The 18,463-nt window shown below is 36.7% G+C and overlaps 1 protein-coding gene and 1 long non-coding RNA gene across 3 annotated transcripts in view; one reads left to right on the forward strand and one right to left on the reverse strand.

Annotated features, from left to right (window-relative positions):
* LOC110343068 overlaps positions 1 to 18,463 on the reverse strand; it is a 138,036-nt gene that overhangs the window by 118,387 nt on the left and 1,186 nt on the right. The window lies entirely within an intron of this gene.
* Positions 14,081 to 18,463, forward strand: part of Itprid2 (ITPR interacting domain containing 2) — a 42,737-nt gene continuing 38,354 nt past the window's right edge. Inside the window, exon 1 of the mRNA XM_040745687.1 lies at positions 14,081 to 14,170. The gene's annotated coding sequence lies outside the window, so the exon portion shown is untranslated. The remainder of the gene's footprint in view (positions 14,171 to 18,463) is intronic.

Here is an 18,463-nt window from a genome sequence, read left to right on the forward strand (position 1 = left end):
AAATGTAGCAGTGATGTCATATAATAAGAAAGTATTGGAATAGTCTAGATATGAATTTTGTTACTTTTTCTGGATGCTGTTTGTAATACCAGGATTTTTTATTTTTATTTTGGTATATACTAGGCTTCTAATTAGATCATTTTTCTGAAGGATTGAAAAAAATGACCCAGGCCTGCAGAGAGAAAGGATGGCAGAGCAAGGCCATGACAGGATTGGTACCAGTTCTAGAACCCTAAGAATTATTCAGAGGAGCTCAGGGTGCTGCTGTGGAAGGACCATCTGGGGCACACATGACCTGCAAGCTGTGCACTTACTACCAGAATCCCCTTAAGTCCATCTAGACCACATTACTTGAAATTCTGGATAAGACTGGTGAAAGAGAGGGGGGGGAAGGAGAGAGGAAAGGAGGGAGGGAGGGAGAGAGGGAGGGAGGGAGGGAAGAGAAGGTAGGTAGTAGGTAGATTATGTTGGCCAAATCAGACATGATGTCATTATATAATAGCTAGTATGAGAAAATAAAGAAATCAAATTCTAATATAAGGAAATACTGTATGGATTCTGTTTTGATTTGGTTTGGTTTGATTTGATCCCACGCAGGGTATCATTTTATAGCTGACCTGGAACTCATTATCCTCCTGCCTCTGCCTCCTACTTATTAGAGTTACAGAAATGAGTCTTGTCCTGCCTAGCTTGGAATGCAGTTTTCTATATGACTAAAATCTTCTTTTCTCCCTGCTCCCTTACACATTGATTGCTGATTTTAATGTAGCAGAAATTTGAATTGTAGAATTATGAACAATGAATAGACAAGCACTGAGAGGGAAATTTCTAATGTGTTTCAGAGCACAAGGACAGACAGGACAGATGGGTAGCTGGGTGCACTTAATGCATTTTTATTGTTTTAAAAGTTTAGAGTCTGGGAGACAGAACCTTTATCCAGCGACTGATGGAAGCAGAGGCAGACACCCACAGCTAAACACTGAACTGAACTGGAATCCAGTGACAGAAAGGGAGAACTGATAAGCAAAGGGGACATGCTTGTCCAGTCCTTCAGGGCTTTGAAAAGGAGAACTCTGGAACTGGAGTTAGAGATGGCTGTGAGCCACCATGTGGGCACTGGGAACTGAACCTGAGTTCTCTGTAAGAGCAATAAGTACTCTTAACTGCTGAGCCACCTCTCCAGTCCCAAGTAAGCATTTTATAACAGATTGTAACATTAGCTAAAATTGATTCTCCAATGAAAAATCAACCTACCAAAAGAACCTCCAATTGCAATTTATTTCTTCCATTTGTGTTGGCTCCCAACTACTAAATCATTTCTTCTATTCCCTTTTTCTTTAAAGGATTGTTTGCAGTAGTAATTACATTTCTCTCTCCCTTCTTTTCCTCTCCCCCACCGTGTGTGTGTGTGTGTGTGTGTGTGTGTGTGTGTGTGTGTGTCTGTTCTGTGTGTGTGTGTCTGTGTGTATGTGTGTATGTGCAGGTGCACACAGAGGCCAGAGGAGTCAGCCTTACCTCCATCCTCTTTCTTCTTAAGTACATGTTTCTTATTTGTGGGTGGGTGTGGTTTTGTATGTGTGCATGTGCTATATTTTTTCATAAATCAACTGCAACAAATTTCCTAGGCAGAAAAATTCTGGATGAGTACTATGATATATTTATAGTTCAGGGTATACATAGGAAGGTTGTTAAAAGATGTGTCTGAGAATAAAGTTATTCCAGTGAATGCCTCCTATAACTAGTGATTTTTTAAAACAATGTAATTTCACTTAAGCAAGACTGTGTGAGGAGAGGAAGAGGGGAAACATGACAAGATAGAAAGTGCCATTTCAAGGAGTACTACTACGCACAAGAACAGTGTGTGCCGTGAACTTTGTAATGTTTTCCTTCCATCTCCATCCTATGAGAATCTTTAGCCAAATGACTTCACTTGCTCTGGCATTGTGAAGCTGCCATAGGGGGAGGTCATGTGGGTAGAGTACATGCTTCTTATGGGAGCGCAGCACTAGCATGCACTAATGCTCACTAGCATAGGCATATTTGGACATAATGCATATTGCCAATTCAAAGGATTGCTGCTTGCCCGTGCATGTAAGCTACTTCCTGATCCTGGGAGGTCGGTTAAAAATATCTTATTCTACTCCTGAACTACTGTGGTACAGTAGTACAGCCATGGTACCAAAACACTATGGTTACAGCCATGGTACCAAAAGAGCTTTGGGAGGATTCATCTAATAAGGTTTTGAAGCTACTTCATTCTCTTGTGACACTGAGAGGCAGAGTTACATATTTACATGGATGTAGGACCATGTTCTAACTTTTATTCATAATTCAGAAATATGTAGAAGGCATGGAATTATTCCTTCCTTTGTGATTGGTGCCATGAATATGTAGCTGCATTCATTTTCAAAATGAATGATTTCTGATGAAAATGACACTTTATATAAATAATCTTAATACCAGATTAAAATCTGTTGTATGCCAGAATTGTTAGGTATTTTTACAAATATCTATTTTACCTTGGCATCTTTTATACTATGTGTTCATTGGTTTCTGAACAGTAATCTTTCTATACTAGGAGCCTAGAGAAAAATCCATCCCAGTTAAACTGTGCCAATGAAGTCATTAATGTGTAATGAATTGCACTCTTGTGGTATTCTACAAAAAGATATAAAATTATGAATTTTAAAATATACATGGGTTTCATATTTAAGAACTGTTTGAAAATGCTAATTAGAATTTCTAAGTTGATGTTAGGTCTGGACAATATATCTTGTCAACTTGCTGGGTGTGAGGGATAATATACTTGCATTAGTTTAGATGAATTTGACAGATGTTAGTATTTAGGCGCTGTTTTGGTATGCCCCTCAGCTGTGGCCACTTAAAAGTACCACCTGTGCACATTCACTGTGTTCCCTTTTAAAAGGGCCCTGCCCACCTCCTATCTTTCTCTCTCTCCATCCCCCTCTCTTTTTCTCCTTTACTATTCTTGTCCCCAGGGAATGGCCTCTGTGCCCCTTCCTTCTCCTTTTTCTGCCCCTTCTCTCTACTCTTCCAATATACATCCTATGTGAGTCCTGTTGTATGGCATGACTTCTCTTTGCAGCATTTTTTAAAATCACAACAACAGGGAGTTACAGAAATAAATCTGACTTAATAATAAGGGAACTTCACCAATATCAAAATGTTTTGAACTAAGATATTCCCAAGACTTGATTAGGTCAGCAGCTTTATTGAGTTCTTTACTGAGACAGGATCTTTGTAAACGTCTGTTTTGTCATTTTTAACAGCCAGGCTTAAAAAAATTAAATACACAAATCTCCTAGAACTTGAATTTCAACTAAAGAATAATTTTTTACTACATGTCATGCAATATTGATATTGTAAGTTCCAGTTTTACTGAGTGCTATGTATTTCTATTCCTTAAATCCGGGCACCTTCTCAGCAGATGGTCTTGTGAAGGTAGCTTCCTTTGTGGTCACAAGATAGCTGCCTTGGCTCCTAATGTCATGTTTCATGGCAATATACAAATGATATAAAAATGAATTCTATTGCTAAGAAGGAGAAGTAGTGACTCAGTAAGTAACCAACAATAGGTGTCACCAAGACAAGTCTGGATTTTTGTTGACTAACACAGTTTCCTCTAATAATATGCACTTAGTTCTGTAACAGGATATAATTGACCCTGTTTTCTGACTCAGGGATAGAAAGTTGGTCAACTGTCACAGAAGTCTCTGTCCTTTTTATAATCTGTAAAGGCTACTATTTCCTTTTTGAGGTCCTTCATGTGTTTAGAGATGGGAGGTGATCCCAACCCCCACCTCTGTATTTGCAATAATTAAAATAATGAGGGTACTGAACTGAGGAACATGGCTCATTTGCACTTTTCTCTTTCTCCACAGCATTGCCAGAACCGGCATTAGTCGGTTCCCTATGCTCTTGCTTGGTAGTGTTTCCTTCTGCCTAGGGCTGTTTCCTATGCTCCCTACCTCCTTCCACTCCCCTATTTTCAATAGCTGTCCACACCTTCAAAGCCTTATTTGTGCTTAAAGGGCTAATGGTTTTAAATAGGCTTGATAGACTAATCTGTGTTAATATTTACTTTACTAATGTGTTGGACCTCTGAGGTAATTTAATGCTTTAATCATTTCCAAAGTTCAGCCTCTCAAAAAGCTTTTCAGGAATGCTGCCAGTGTAGGCACCTTAATGACATAGAACCTACCATACTCCCAGAGACAGATGGCTAAAAGAAAGACTGTCCTGTGTAACAACTGTCTGGACTTTGATCATTTCTAACTTGGTCTTGTGACTTCCTCCATCTTTCATTCCTCATGGCCTCACACTGAAATGCCCTGGGCTCTGCCTGTCTTTTCTCCACCCTGCTTCCTGTCTCATCCTGAATGATTCATACATGACTTCAATATTTATGATGATGCCCCACCCAACACACTAGACTCATAATTTCTTGACCTTCTGAGGTACATAAGTCTTTTCCTTTGGACTTCAGTGTTAACCAGTGACATGGCCTAGTGCTACCTAGTTATCCCAAGCAAGTTCTAACCTCCTATAATTTTTACAACACAGTATCACCATCTTAATTTGAGTACTACGTTCTCCTTCAACTAGAGCTCTTCCCCAATTTTATCGGACAAATTCATTTTTCACAAGGAATCTAAAACCTTAGAAAAATCACACAATATCATTTCTCTGAGGTCTTTCACTAGCCTACTTCTTCCCTTCATGAATTCCTCTTCTATCTATCTCTGTAGTTTATCTGAACAACTAAGTCCTCAACATCCTCCATTTCTCCAATTTCTATCACACCCAGTTCCAATTTCTGAACTCCTGTCTTAATGAACTTAAATTTTTCTCTTGAAATTTAACTCCTGCATGTCCGAACCTACTAAATACAGCTATATCTTTCCCAAGAGGGTCTCTAGGATGCTCTACAATAAGAAAGCATCACTGGGCATGGTAAGGAGTTTTGAGTTTTCCTTACTTTCTATTCCCATGCTGACTGAGAGCCAGCCCTTGAAAAAATAACATGGGCATTTTGTACTTTGTTTAACTCCAAAAAGCACAACATGATAGTTGGCTATGTTGCACCAGTATGCTATGAATAAGCTGCTTGGAGAGGTGTATAACTTGAACAAACATGTTTTTATTTCTCTTTAGTTTTCTGTTCAGATTTGAGCACAACAATTCACAATTTTATAACTTTCTTTCCAAATTTCCACATGACTTAGGCTCCATTGCTTTAGTAGAGCACCTGATTCTGGGTATGTTCAGGACAATTCTGGATAGGTTCATTTAAATTATCTTTCTCAGTAAACCTCTAAAACACTGATCATGCAATGATATTTTTTTGGATATGATTTCCAGTCTACTGGTAACAAAGGCAAAAATAGACAAACGTAGTTATGCTAAACTATAGAGATGCTATACAGTGAGAAGACACCCTACAAGGTGGATACATTTACAAATTATGTGAATGTATGTATGTATGTATGTATGTATGTATGTATGTATGCATGTGTATTTATACCAGATAAAGGGTTAAGATTTAAAATATATAAAGAATATAACTCAATAGCAATAAAAGAAAAATGCTTTTATAAATGAAAAAAGACCCAATTTCACATTTCTCTAAAGAAATAACCAACATACCCATTACCACCTGCAGCAGGTAAGAGAGCTGGCCCTAGGGTCACAAGAGTAGGAGAGATAGCCCTAACCCTCACTGGCTGCAGTTTACAAGAAAGCAGCCTCTGTGTCCTGTCTGAGCAGCACACTAGAGCTGACTCTGTTTTCAGTGACACAGGTGAGCCAACCCTGATGGCATGAGAACAGGAGAGCTGACTCTGCCACCCCCCTCCCTGTACCCCTACAGCAATCAGCAGAGAGGCCCTGCACCTTGTCTGGACAGAGCAGTAGAGTTGGTCCTGGTAATATGAGTGAGGGGGACACAGATCTGAAGGCCTAAGAGCAGGAGAACTGGCCTTGCTCCTTGCTGTAGGCTGCATTGGGCTAGCCTAGGCAGTTCTGGAGAGTTCATCTGAGTAATGACTATACAGGAAAACTATCGAGCTGACTAACCCAGTTACCACTTAGACACAGAACCATGGCTATGAGTTGGCCTACCCCAACATCTACCCAATCTATGAACTGTTAAAGCATGTGAGGAGACAAAGCTACAAATCCAAAACAGCAGGATCTCCATGACACAGGACAACAACAGGATATCCAAGAGGTGCCCCAGTGAGAGCCCATTACCAATGGTGTACCAGAAACTAGAAGCATTGAGCCAGACCAATGACTCATAGCAATGAAAACTTACAAGTAAAGATGTATGGAGTAAAGGATAAACTGTATGACTCACTGGCTACACTACAGCTTCCAAAAGATTTTTCATTTTGTTGTTGTTGTTTTTGGTTTTATTTTTGTTTTGGTTCTTGGTTTTGTTTTTTGGCTTTTCTTTTAAATTAGGTTTTCTTTTCGCAGGAGATTGGAAGGGCAGAGGGCAGATGTGAGGGAACAGGGAGATAAGTAGGGCCAGAATGCATGATGTGAAATACACAAAGAATCAATAAAAGTTTTTTTAAATGAAAAAGAAAAGACCAAAACATATCTGAAAAACTGTTCAATACTACTAGTAATCAGTACAATGCAAATTATATCAACAAAGAGATATAATCTTACACCTGTTACACTATCTTTTAACAAAATCCCACCCGTGTTTGCAAGTATGAGAATAGGGAAGACCTTAATACTAGTGATGAGAATGTAAATTTGTAGAGTGATTATGCAAAGTGGCATGGAGGTTCCCAAAAATTTAAAAACAGTCTCATAGTTGTATTCATGAAAGAAACAATAAATATAAGAACATTATACTCTTGTTTACTGCAGTGATGTTAATATTTGGAATGTATAAAATAAACCTGCATCCATGTACAAATAAATGAATAAAATATGATTTTCAGTCATGATGGAACACTACTGTGTTACAGAAAGAAAAATATCTTTCATATGCAGAAACATGCAGTACTGTGGAGCACATTGTGTTGAGTAAACAAAGCGAGGCATAGAAAAACAAATACCATGTGATTTTACCATATATACAGACCCCCCATGAATTCTTAAGTAGCAACTCTTTAAGTACAGCAATATACTTGTAATTCCAACTCTGTATTTTAGTCTAGCTAAAGTATGCTATGTTTCTGCTGTTTGTGTTAACTTATGGTTCCAGTGGGTAAGTCTATTGTGGTGGGGGAACATAACAGCAAGCGGTAGGCACAGTGTCAGGAAAAGGAAGCCTCGTGCTCACATTTTAAGCCACAAGCACCATGCAGACAAAGTGAACTGGAAGTGGCACAAGACCCTTAATCTCAAAACATGACCTAAGTGACATAGTTCCTCTAGCAAAGCTTATCGCCCTCCCTAAGCTTCCCTAGACAGCACCAACAACTGGGAACCAAGTGCAAATATCTGAGCGCCAATGGAAGTCATTCTCATTCCAAGCTCTAAATTTATTTTCATCATATATACATATGATAAAATTATATATCTATATGTGTGTATATGTATGCATATAGGTGTGGTTCTACCTCTTGTGGTTGCTGGATAATTGAGAGATGATGAATAATGGTAATTGTGAGGCCAATATTAAAATTAAGAATAAATTCAGAAGCATCCAAAATTAGGACTTGCTCTTGAGCTTCAGCTAGAGCAGGCTTTTGTGATTTTATGGCCATATATTTGTATAAATGGTTTCCTGCTTTCTTGTTGTATGCTAGTGAAATGTTTTAGTGTAAATAACCATATTGTTTCCTGTTTTATTCTTCTCAAAGGAACTAGCCCATAGACTTCCACTCTAATCAAGTCTCCATTCTTCACCATTCCAGCCACAATTGTTATCAAGGTCAGAAATAACCTCTGTACAACCAAACCACAGGTCAGTCTCAGTCTTCATCCTAATTAACTAATCAGAAAGTTAGAAAAGTTGATTTCTTCCTCTTTCACCTGTTCTATGGATTCCACTTTCTCTTTTTCTATCTTATAGGTTTATTTTTCTCAGCCTCCTTTGGTGAATTTTCTTCATTCACCTACCTTAAAGTGTGAAGTAACCCCCAAAATACTGTCCTTGGGTGTCTCTTCTCATTTTTCTTAACCAGTTCCCAACTTATGGCCCCACCTAACTTTGGGATATTAGATATTACATATTTATCTATTACTCCCTAAATTATATTTAAGTTCATTTTTCTCCAGAGTTCAGTCTCCATTGTTGCAAGCTTATGCTATCTTTCTAGCTAAGTATCTAAATTGGTCTTCAAACTTAACACATTCAATTATTCTTTTCCAAGACTGTTCTACAAAAAGTATTCTTTACCTCAGTCTTATCTTCTCAATAAATGAAATCACTCTTACCCCCTTATTTTTTGTTACACATGACTTCTAATAGCAAATTCTGCTGGCTTTATCTTCAAGATATACTTATCATCTTCACCATGCTCAATTTTCCCACTCTGGTACAACCCTGTTATTACATAATCTACTTGGTTTTTTTCTCTATTCTTATCTTTACCATATTAGTCACATTTATAAAGAATAGTCAGAGGCAGCCTTCAAAAACATACGTCAGGCCATGCAATCCCTCTGCTTAACCTCTGCTTTAATTGAATTAGAGGCATATTTCTTCAGGGACCTAAAGCACTACTATGATAAAGCTATGTCTTTCCCTCTTCGACAAGGAAGAGTTGGTGAACTAAGGGTGGGAATTTGGGGAACACAGGAGTATATATGGAGGAAGAACAGATCTAATTAAAGAGACTGAGAAACACAATGAAAAATACAGAAGGACAAGAGGAATTGAAGGAGTCTGAATTCTTCCAAAAGTTATAAGACAAACTATAAAAGTATGGCTTAAAAATGATCATTGGAATTTGCATTTTGCAGGTTTTTTTATGAGTACCACCTCACTGAACATACAACAGCTTCCTTGAGAAGTAGGAGGAAAACTGCAGGAACCATGGAGATAGGAGGCTGTCAAAACATACATGCACTATTTAAGCCAAACTTTCACCCCCAATTCCAGCTCTGAACTCTGTTTTTGAGAGCTTGGAGACACATTTCAATCAGTTGTCTTTATAAAAACCTGCCATTTAACATGTACACTAATACACTCCTTTCTTTTTTTTCCTGCCTGGTTCTCCTTACTCATAAACAAATTAATATCAAATGCTGAATCTTTATATTTCCCGTCATGTCAAACAACATCAATAAACACCTTTTTAATAAAAGTTGAAAACAAACTTTAGGGAGTTCATTCTTCTCCCCTCCCACACCTATTTCTAAATTCCTAGTGTTGTGTGTAGGCCCTATCGCTACTGCCCTAACACAGCCGTTTATCATCTGTGCCAAATTCCAATTAATACACTCCCTATCAGGTTGCCTTGCCTGAGGCCTACCAAACTCTTTCAACTCTAAAGTTACTATTTATCTTTAAATAGCACTCTAGTTGAAAATTGAAAAAAAAACAAACTCTTATGACAGTGACTAAAAATCAGCTTTTACCTACCATCTCAACTTCAATTATGATAATTCTTCTTCACTGTTCAAATTCAGAATTGATGCCTGCAGGTGTTACCATGCAAACCACAGAGTAATATAATTGTAAAACATATACTTGTGGAAACCACTAAATATTATCAAAGCAGCAAAGCAGTGGGCTATTTCCTAGACTGTTCTTAAGCCTTGGGTAAATACTGATATTTTTAAACAATCATGCATAATGACATTGCACAGTCATGATAATAGTTGCATTTGTATCCTTTAGAAAAGTTTGAATATTGTTCCCCCTCAAGTTACAGTGTTTTATTTTATTTATTGTTCAAATGTCTGGAGTACAGTGTGACAATATTTGTTGGCAATATGTGATGATCAAATTGGATAGTTAACATTTCCACCTCCTTCAACATTAGAATTTTAAGTATTTCTTAAGTAAACTTTTAAAAAGATGTATATATTTTAATATGTATGAGTGTTTTGTCTGGATGCCTATCTGTGCATCAGAGGTATGTGATGTCCATGGAGGCCAAAAGAGGGCATTGGATCTGCTGAACCTGGAGTTAAACCTGTGTGCCCAGTCATTGTTCCAGTTCCATAAGTAAACATTTAAGGCATTAGATCCCACATATGACATTTGAGCTTTGCCATGAAGACTAGATTTTAGGTTCAGATATTTATCATGAACCTATCACCTGTAGATAGTACTCTGAGTATCAGAAAGTAGCTAGCTAGACTAGATATGATACAGTCTTAGCCTTTAGCTTCTAGTATAGAATAGTATGCCCCCATATGAAACTCAAACATAAGTTAAAGAACACCCTCAGGTTACAGAGATTTATGACTTGGTGGAGTGATAGGTTTGGGGTCTGAAGTATATCAATTTTACTGAGGAATTTTAATATTTCATGATAGTGAGAAACTTAGATGTTAAAGTCATTGCATTACATGCCATTTTGAAGATTTGATAATATAAAAGCATTTTACATCTTTACCTTTATCAATAAATATAAACCTCCTGAGATACATAGTTTATCTGAAAGGAAGATTTCTTCTTACCAGGCATGATGTATCTTACACATTTGCACACAGTACTGAAATAAGTAGGCACATAGATTATCTAGATATGTCCCTACATTGTAGAGATCTAAAGGAAGATCTAATCACTTATAGGAATGGTATCCAATCTAAAACAATTATTCCCAAAGAAGGAGAGGAAGGAATGATTAATTAGATATTGAGTGGCTATACCTCTAGACCTATAGAAAGTAAAAAAAAAAGTATCAAAAGATCCCACTTAGGAATGGAAGCTTGTGATACTTCAAAGGACTATGCAAAAATTTGGTAACTTTACCCTCTTCTCCACCAGACACCAGCAGAAAGAGCTGGGTCAGAGTTTCCATATTTCTTTCTGAACCAGCAGACCATCATTCTACCCCTCAGCCTTGTTTAACCATCCTTAAAATGACTACATAAGCTCTATTAGACAGTGATGTTTCCCATTGTGGTTTTAAATGTGGTTGTAGCTGCTTCAAATTCTATTATCACATAGGCTAGAACTTGTATAGTTAGGAGCCTGGGAAGATTATAACAAGCTTGAGGTTTTCCAAGTAACACTGATGTTAATCCTCTTGCTAGACTGGCTTGAGATGCTTTTCTGAAGGTTATAAAATATTTTATAGAGAAGATTTTATGACTATGATTTTATGTATAATGAGATTAAAATGAACATCTTATTCATAGTTATCCTACTCTATGAGCCACACAGTAAATGTTATGGTATAATTTATGATAATGCAAAAAGGTATAATACCAGTATTGGATATACATAGGTAGATTCATCATGTGTTTCAGGGTACGCAGAGAGACTCCATTTCAAAACACAAAGTATATAAAAATAAAGCTAGTACAAAACAACAGAAGATTTAGAGGTGTTATATTAATAAGAAAAACACAAAGCTTGTTTTTCTGGAAAAAATAGGAGACCTGTCCTCCATGTAGCCAGAACTCTCCTGATTCCAGATCAACAAATATTTCAGAGGGTTCTGAAAATCAAATATTCTTAGCATTAATGCTTTTAAATGTATTATTTTAAAATATTTATTTAATATGTACCTGCACATGTGTGAGTATATATATCTGCACTGTGCATGCAGGAGCCAGCAAAGGTCAAACAGGGCATTATATTCCCTGGAACTGGAATTTTAGAGGGTTGTGAGCTGCCACTAGGGTACTGGGAGTCAAACACAGGTCCTCTGAAAGCAGTTAGGGTTCAGTAGTTAATACTGATCCATATCTCAAGCCTCTTTTTACTTGTCTTTTACCTTATTTTTCACCATGGGTATCCCTGTGTCTGGGTGTATGAACTTCATGAGTGTACTGGTGCCTGCAGAGGCCAGAAGCATTGGGTCCCCCTGCTGCTAAAGTTGCAAGCTGTGGGAATTTCAGTAAATAGGTACCGGGAACTGAACGTGGGTTGCTGAGACACTAAATGCATTCATTTTATATTAATGTTTATATCTTCCAATAAAACAGAAGAGATGTGTATGATATCACAAAATATTCAAGTTAAAGTGTACAGTTTTTTCCTAAAAATCCCTGGTAGGATCCCTCAGAGGTAGATAAGCAAACACACTGAAAGGCTGATATAGACTCTTGTATTTCTGTCACTGACTACCTGCTGGCCTTATGCAAGCTCTCTAATATTTCTAACTCAGTCTTGTTGCTCTGAGAAACCAAAAAGTTGGGGTAGATAAATCTCTCTCCATGAGTCCGTGAGCTTTTAGTGCCCCTTCTCCTCTGCCCAGCTGTAAGTGAAGAGGCCTGCTGCACTCACAGATGCTGAGCTCTCATAGTAAGCCTCGGATTCCAAGAAGCAGTTGTGCAGGGTAAGCTAGAGAGTGAGTGTGGTAGGGAGAAACCTTGATTTACTCTGCCATTCAAACAGTGTATTAGTGAGTGGTCTGGACCACTAATGTCTCAGAAAAATCTGGTTCCCTATCCATAAAACTAAAATAATACAACCAGTTAAAAATTGGTGTGTTTGGTTTTTTGTTTGTTTTATTAAATGAGACAGTGTCAGTATAGCTCTAAATATAGTAACTGGTCACAAAGCAAGTACCTAGTAAAAACCACTCATTTTTAACATTGCCATTTCCTGGAGTCCACTGAAATAATTTCCATATTAAAATTTCTACAAATAGATATCCACATACCTATAATGAGGTGTGTTTGAAGGGCTTAAAGTACCACTCTGAGACGATTTGTTAAAAAACTATAGGGAAGTCACATACTCAGATTCTAGAATATTTAAAAATCAAGCAAAACAACCTGTATGGTAACTTTTACCTTGTCATTTTTTTTTACAATCTACTAATAACCATGCTACATGCTGCTGAGCTGTTTGATCAGCATTAATGTAATCTCGGCCAAGCATCCTACCTCACAGCTTTAAAAACTTTCATGCCCAATGAGATGAGATTTCAATGGAATTTGCTTCACATTTTCATTCCTTTGACACATCCTATAAGGAAGTTCTTTTTTGTTGTTGTTCTTAGATCTTAATGATAATACATATTAAGTCCCTTTACTTCCATTATATGTAGATTGCATTTAAGTAAACGTAGACAACACTTTTCTTATGTAAGACAGACATTTTAAAAGAAAAACAAGCTCTTATGTTATTATTTAAAAATGTTATCACTACAAAAGTGAAATGAAAGAAAAGTTCCTCAAACATAGGAAATGGAATACTATGGTTTGTTTTTAACTAGAGCAGGGATATCTATTTATTTTGATCTAGTATTCCCATGGGCAGATTAAATTTCAAACACAGACATTTATTTCTTTACCACAGTTGTCACCTTGACTTGTGGAAATAGAGTCCAGGGATAAAAATGTATAAGACAATCTGTTTCTTGGCTTTTCCTATAACTCAGGGAAAGGTCTTTTGTGAATAGGATACTTCTCACTGTAGGATCCTCTACAGTATATGTTAATTACCTCACAGAAATCATTCTAGGACAATCTGTGTTAAAGAGGGTCTTAGCAATTGTGAAATCCTGTAGTAAGACTTCTGAGTTATCATAGGTTTTTTTTTTTTTTTTTTTTTGGTTTTTCGAGACAGGGTTTCTCTGTATTGTTTTGGAGGCTATCGGTCCAGCCCAGTCTCGAACTCACAGAGATCCGCCTGCCTTTGCCTCCCAAGTGCTGGGATTAAAGGCGTGCACCACCACCGCCCGGCCTGAGTTATCATAGGTTTTTAGGACTATCTTCATGGAGCTGGAGAGTTGGTTCAGTGGGTGGGTAAGGGAGCTTGCTGCTCTTGGAAGGGCTGAGAGTTCAGTTCCCAGCACCCACATCAGGAAGGAAACAAACACCTGTAACTTCAGTTTCTAGGATGCAACCACTATTGCTTTCCTGAATAACTGCATGCATATGTACATACCCACTCACAGACATGCACATATACACATAATTAAAAATAGTAAAACCAAAATCCTACAATATCTCCTTGTAGATTCTGGGCTTCTTTTTGCTCATGGGATGTGCATACCTCTGTGATCTACCGTGCCTTGTGGATAATAGGAAGTTTCCTTCACAGTACTGGGTGAGTAACATGTTTAATAGGAAGTAATCTACAGTCATTTATAAATCTTGAATACTTCTTTGTTAAATCTCTCAAATTCATGAAACTATTACACAGACTTATTTATTATCAAATTTAGCTTAAAAACTTCCTACGAACTAGCTTATTTTCTGTGTCCACATTTCTACTTCCTCTGATACTTCACTGCCGGAATAACTTCCATCGGACCTGACTTACTTAAAAGCTATTAAAGAAATAAGAAGAATAAGAAGTGTGCATACGACATTCTGATTATTTGTCTGAAAGCCTGAAGAAAGCAGTTACTTACTGTGTGTGCCTTATGGATCTGAAGTAAAGAAAGACACGAAGGAGTCTTAAAACTGTTCTGAGTACAAAGATGCAGTGGCTCTGCAGGGGACCCCCTAACAGTGCTGGTTGAAAGCAAGTGTTATTATTTTGATGTCTTACCTGTTGGACTTTGCACTTTTTAGTTAGAGGTGATCAAAGGCAATGGTGGAGCTGAGAGTTAGGAAATAACTAAAATCCTGTTTGTGGCTGGAAAAGGCCTACTTTCTCCCTATTTTACTCTTAAACTTGCCAAGCCTTGTTCACTTTGGCTTTATTTTTAAAATGCATTTCTGGTGAGTGAGGAAAGGTTTTGTACTGTGTTTTCAATGACTCACCCAAAATAACTCCATTGAACTTGTAAAGGGTCCTGTTCTGAATATAGATTTTGTTTGTTCTGCAGTGGGCATGAAGTAGCTGCAGAAAAGAGATTAGAGACGGGAAATGTCATAGGAGAAGCTAGTACAGTTCATATTTATTCAGGATCAGGTGGATGTCAAAGAACTGATTTTCTTTAAAAAGTGTGTGTGTGTGTGTGTGTGTGTTCAGTGAACATGCTCATGTATGTGAAACAACCGTTATTAACACTGTCCTCATAAAGCTTTTCAAATATATCATTACTAAACCGATATGAGGTATTCCAGGCACTAACATTTTTTCTTTCATCTTTGAAAAAGGTACAAAGAAAGTTTTATATAGAAATACATAATTCTAAATCTATGTATAGTAAATTTTTAAAGGTCTAAATAAAAACACGAGTGTTTGGAAATAATCACATTAGAAAGAAAATGTGTATAAAGATTGATCACATTACAGGACAATGTTAACACTTGGGAACTTAAGAGACATTATTATCCTGTTTTGTTTTATACTGCAAAAAAGTCTTATCATCAGCAAGTACTGGCATAGAGTGAGCATTTAATATAGAACCATACACCTCTGTAAAACCTTGCATGATTCAAGATGACTGAAGCCTTCAAAAGTAACATTTTAGAGCAAGACTGAGAAGAAAAAGAACAGAGATGAATCCAAAGAATTACACATATTTTGGCTTCCCCTATAGCTTTCCCATATGTCCAGTAAGGAGATTCCAAATCCTCCTTTGGGCAGTTTTATGAACTCACAAACAAAACCAAGTGGAGTTTATTTGTTTTGTTACATAATCTTGCTTCTCCATTGTGGATAAAGAATAGATGGCATTATGATCTGTTGCTCAGAAACAGGAGAGAACTGACTCAGTGGGAAAAAAATAAGCTGGCTACAAATTTATTGTGAAAAGGCTACATCTACCATTCTTCAAACATGAAATTGTGACCCAAGAACAAGTGATAAAACTGATAAGCCCCCAGTGAGTATAGCATCAGAAAATATACTACTTGCCTATTGAGTAAATAATCTGTAAGGCAGTTTTCAAGTGGTATTTACCCCTTTCCATCTGATGTGTACTTAATAAAAAATGGGAAATAAAAATGGTAGATGATTGTGCTATAATATATACATATATACACACACACATATATGTATATACATATATATATAGTATAAGGATAGGAATCCAACAATTACTGAAATTTTTATTAGGCTGGGTAGTCTAATAACAGGTTTGAGTTATATATCTTGTATGATTTTTTCTCTAAAATATGTACAATAACTAGGAATACTAAAACAAAATATATTTTAATGAGTAATAATAGCTTATTGGGATAGATCAAAGAACTGACCAAAATCATACTATCTTTCATCAGAGTTCACTTATTATGCTTGTTTCATAAATAAATCATTAGTTATTTCAATTCTCTTTTATTCTATTTGGGAATTTCCCCCCGGCTATCACTGGAAATGCTAATAGATGTTGGGGGGACCCACAAGGTTTTCTTCTGAGATGAATTTTAGAATTATTGAGCTAACCCAAATTGTCATGTTTGTTTAGAATAAACCTTGAAGGTGCTACCTTTGTACAGTGGGTACTACATCAATCTCACATAAAATGTGCCTTAAGGATTTACCAGGTCTTTAATATGAGATTTGGCCAGAAAAAAAGAAAGTGGATAATACAGTAACACAGTATATAGTGTTATCACCAAAAAAGAGAAATTATTTGATATAACTACAATTCTGCCGTTCTCAGATAAGATTTTGAATAAAATTTTGACTTCATAGATATAAATGAAATGGTATCTTAACTAGAATCAAAAGGCTTCAATGTAACTAGTGCCAAACTAAATCTTGTTTTCTAATTTGAGGCCTGTGTTAAGAAATTTTACATGATATATCACTATTTGAGCTTTTCCACCTAAAATTTTGTTGTTTAACCAAATTGGTTTTGTTCTAGCTTGAACTTATTATAATTTTAAAAAAGCATCATAAAATTGACTTATTTTTGTCTCTTGCAACATAATAACCCTATGAGCAATAGCCCTATGAGCATCTACTTAATTTTGTGTAACCCTCACACTAACTTGGGAATGTAGCTATGATTGCAATTTCACATATGAAGAAAATGATATCCAGAGAGAAGAAAAACATTCAACTTTAGTCTGATACCAAAGGTCTTCCCCTTTCTACTCTATGTTGTCAATTGACATTGTCCATTTAAATATAACTGTATTTCTCTTCTTTATAAACAATAATGACTTAGCCAGTATTCTTAATGTAGAACACTAGCAATGCAGATTATGCAACTCATCTAGCCTATGGTATTTGTCTGGAAAACAGTCAAATGCCTAGACTCTCCTCAGGTTTAGCATTCATTATTGAATAAATCAAATACCTTGGGCATTAAAAATAACCTCAGAGCTGACCACATAAATGTCTTGGTTTTTAAGGTATTAGCATGCTGCCTGATGGATTTTCTTCTGAAGGAAATATACATATTTCATCCTCCATTAAGTTTTGCAATGTAAAACAAAAATATTTGTGCTACTGCAGATTCAACAATTGTTATATTCTATTCTAGTGATACTTCCTGAGTTTACTCTATTTCTTCTTTGATTGTGGTTGAATAACATGTAAATATAAGCTATACTTTATTATTGCCTTTCCCAAGAATTCTTTACTCTCTAAACATGCAGACAAAACTAATTAAAAAATAATGCACATTGCAGAGAAGACACAAAGCAAACATATCCCTAATTTGTCTCCTTTGAAGAAGAATAACAAATAGACAACTTACCTCAAGTAGTCAGTATTCCATGTAGAGTAAATACTGTATTAGTAGTACAGTAAAGATATTAATGTTCTCTCATGTTTACAATGTGGCTGGTGAACTAAACATATTATCTGGATCCAGTCATATTATTTGCTGCATAATTCAGTGCTCCCCCCCCCAGAAATAGCGTGTAGATTTGTATATCAAGGAACTGCTAGCCGGTTATGATCACGACTGGTGGAACAACAGGCTGAAGAAATTCTGAATCAGCTGGTCTGTCCATTCAGGTATTAGACAGAATAGGAATGAATTAAAAGACAAGAAAAAAGAGCCAGCAACAGCACATGGCTACGACAGAATGGAAGCTGGAGACTGCAGTTTATGCAATAAGGTTCTGTATAAACTATGAGGCAGTGTACTCTACAGCATTTGACCAAGCCCACCAACAGTAATGTAGGCACCTCCTTTTTGTCTGCCTCTTCCTTCCACAGGCAGCTGCTTCGGAAAAAACACTAAAGAGTTAGCTTCACCCTTAATATAGAACTCCTGACAGTCTAAGGCATATTAAGAACTAACAGATTCTTTAATATGAAAGAGCAAGCCACTGAGATGCTAGAAGCATCCTTCTAAACTCCGTTTACATTTCATTGTAAGTGTAGGAGATCATATTGTGATGGCTCCGGGGAAGCCAGTCTGGATTTTGGATTTGATCTTGAGGATGTTGATAAGCCATCAGGAGTTGTTTCCAATAATGAATAATGATGTATTGTGAACTATCCGATGTAAGGACCATGCTAGAAAGAAGATAGGGAAGAACAAAG

The sequence above is a fragment of the Mesocricetus auratus genome, unplaced genomic scaffold (assembly GCF_017639785.1).
Source record: "Mesocricetus auratus isolate SY011 unplaced genomic scaffold, BCM_Maur_2.0 Super-Scaffold_100004, whole genome shotgun sequence".
Taxonomy (NCBI): Eukaryota; Metazoa; Chordata; class Mammalia; order Rodentia; family Cricetidae; genus Mesocricetus; species Mesocricetus auratus.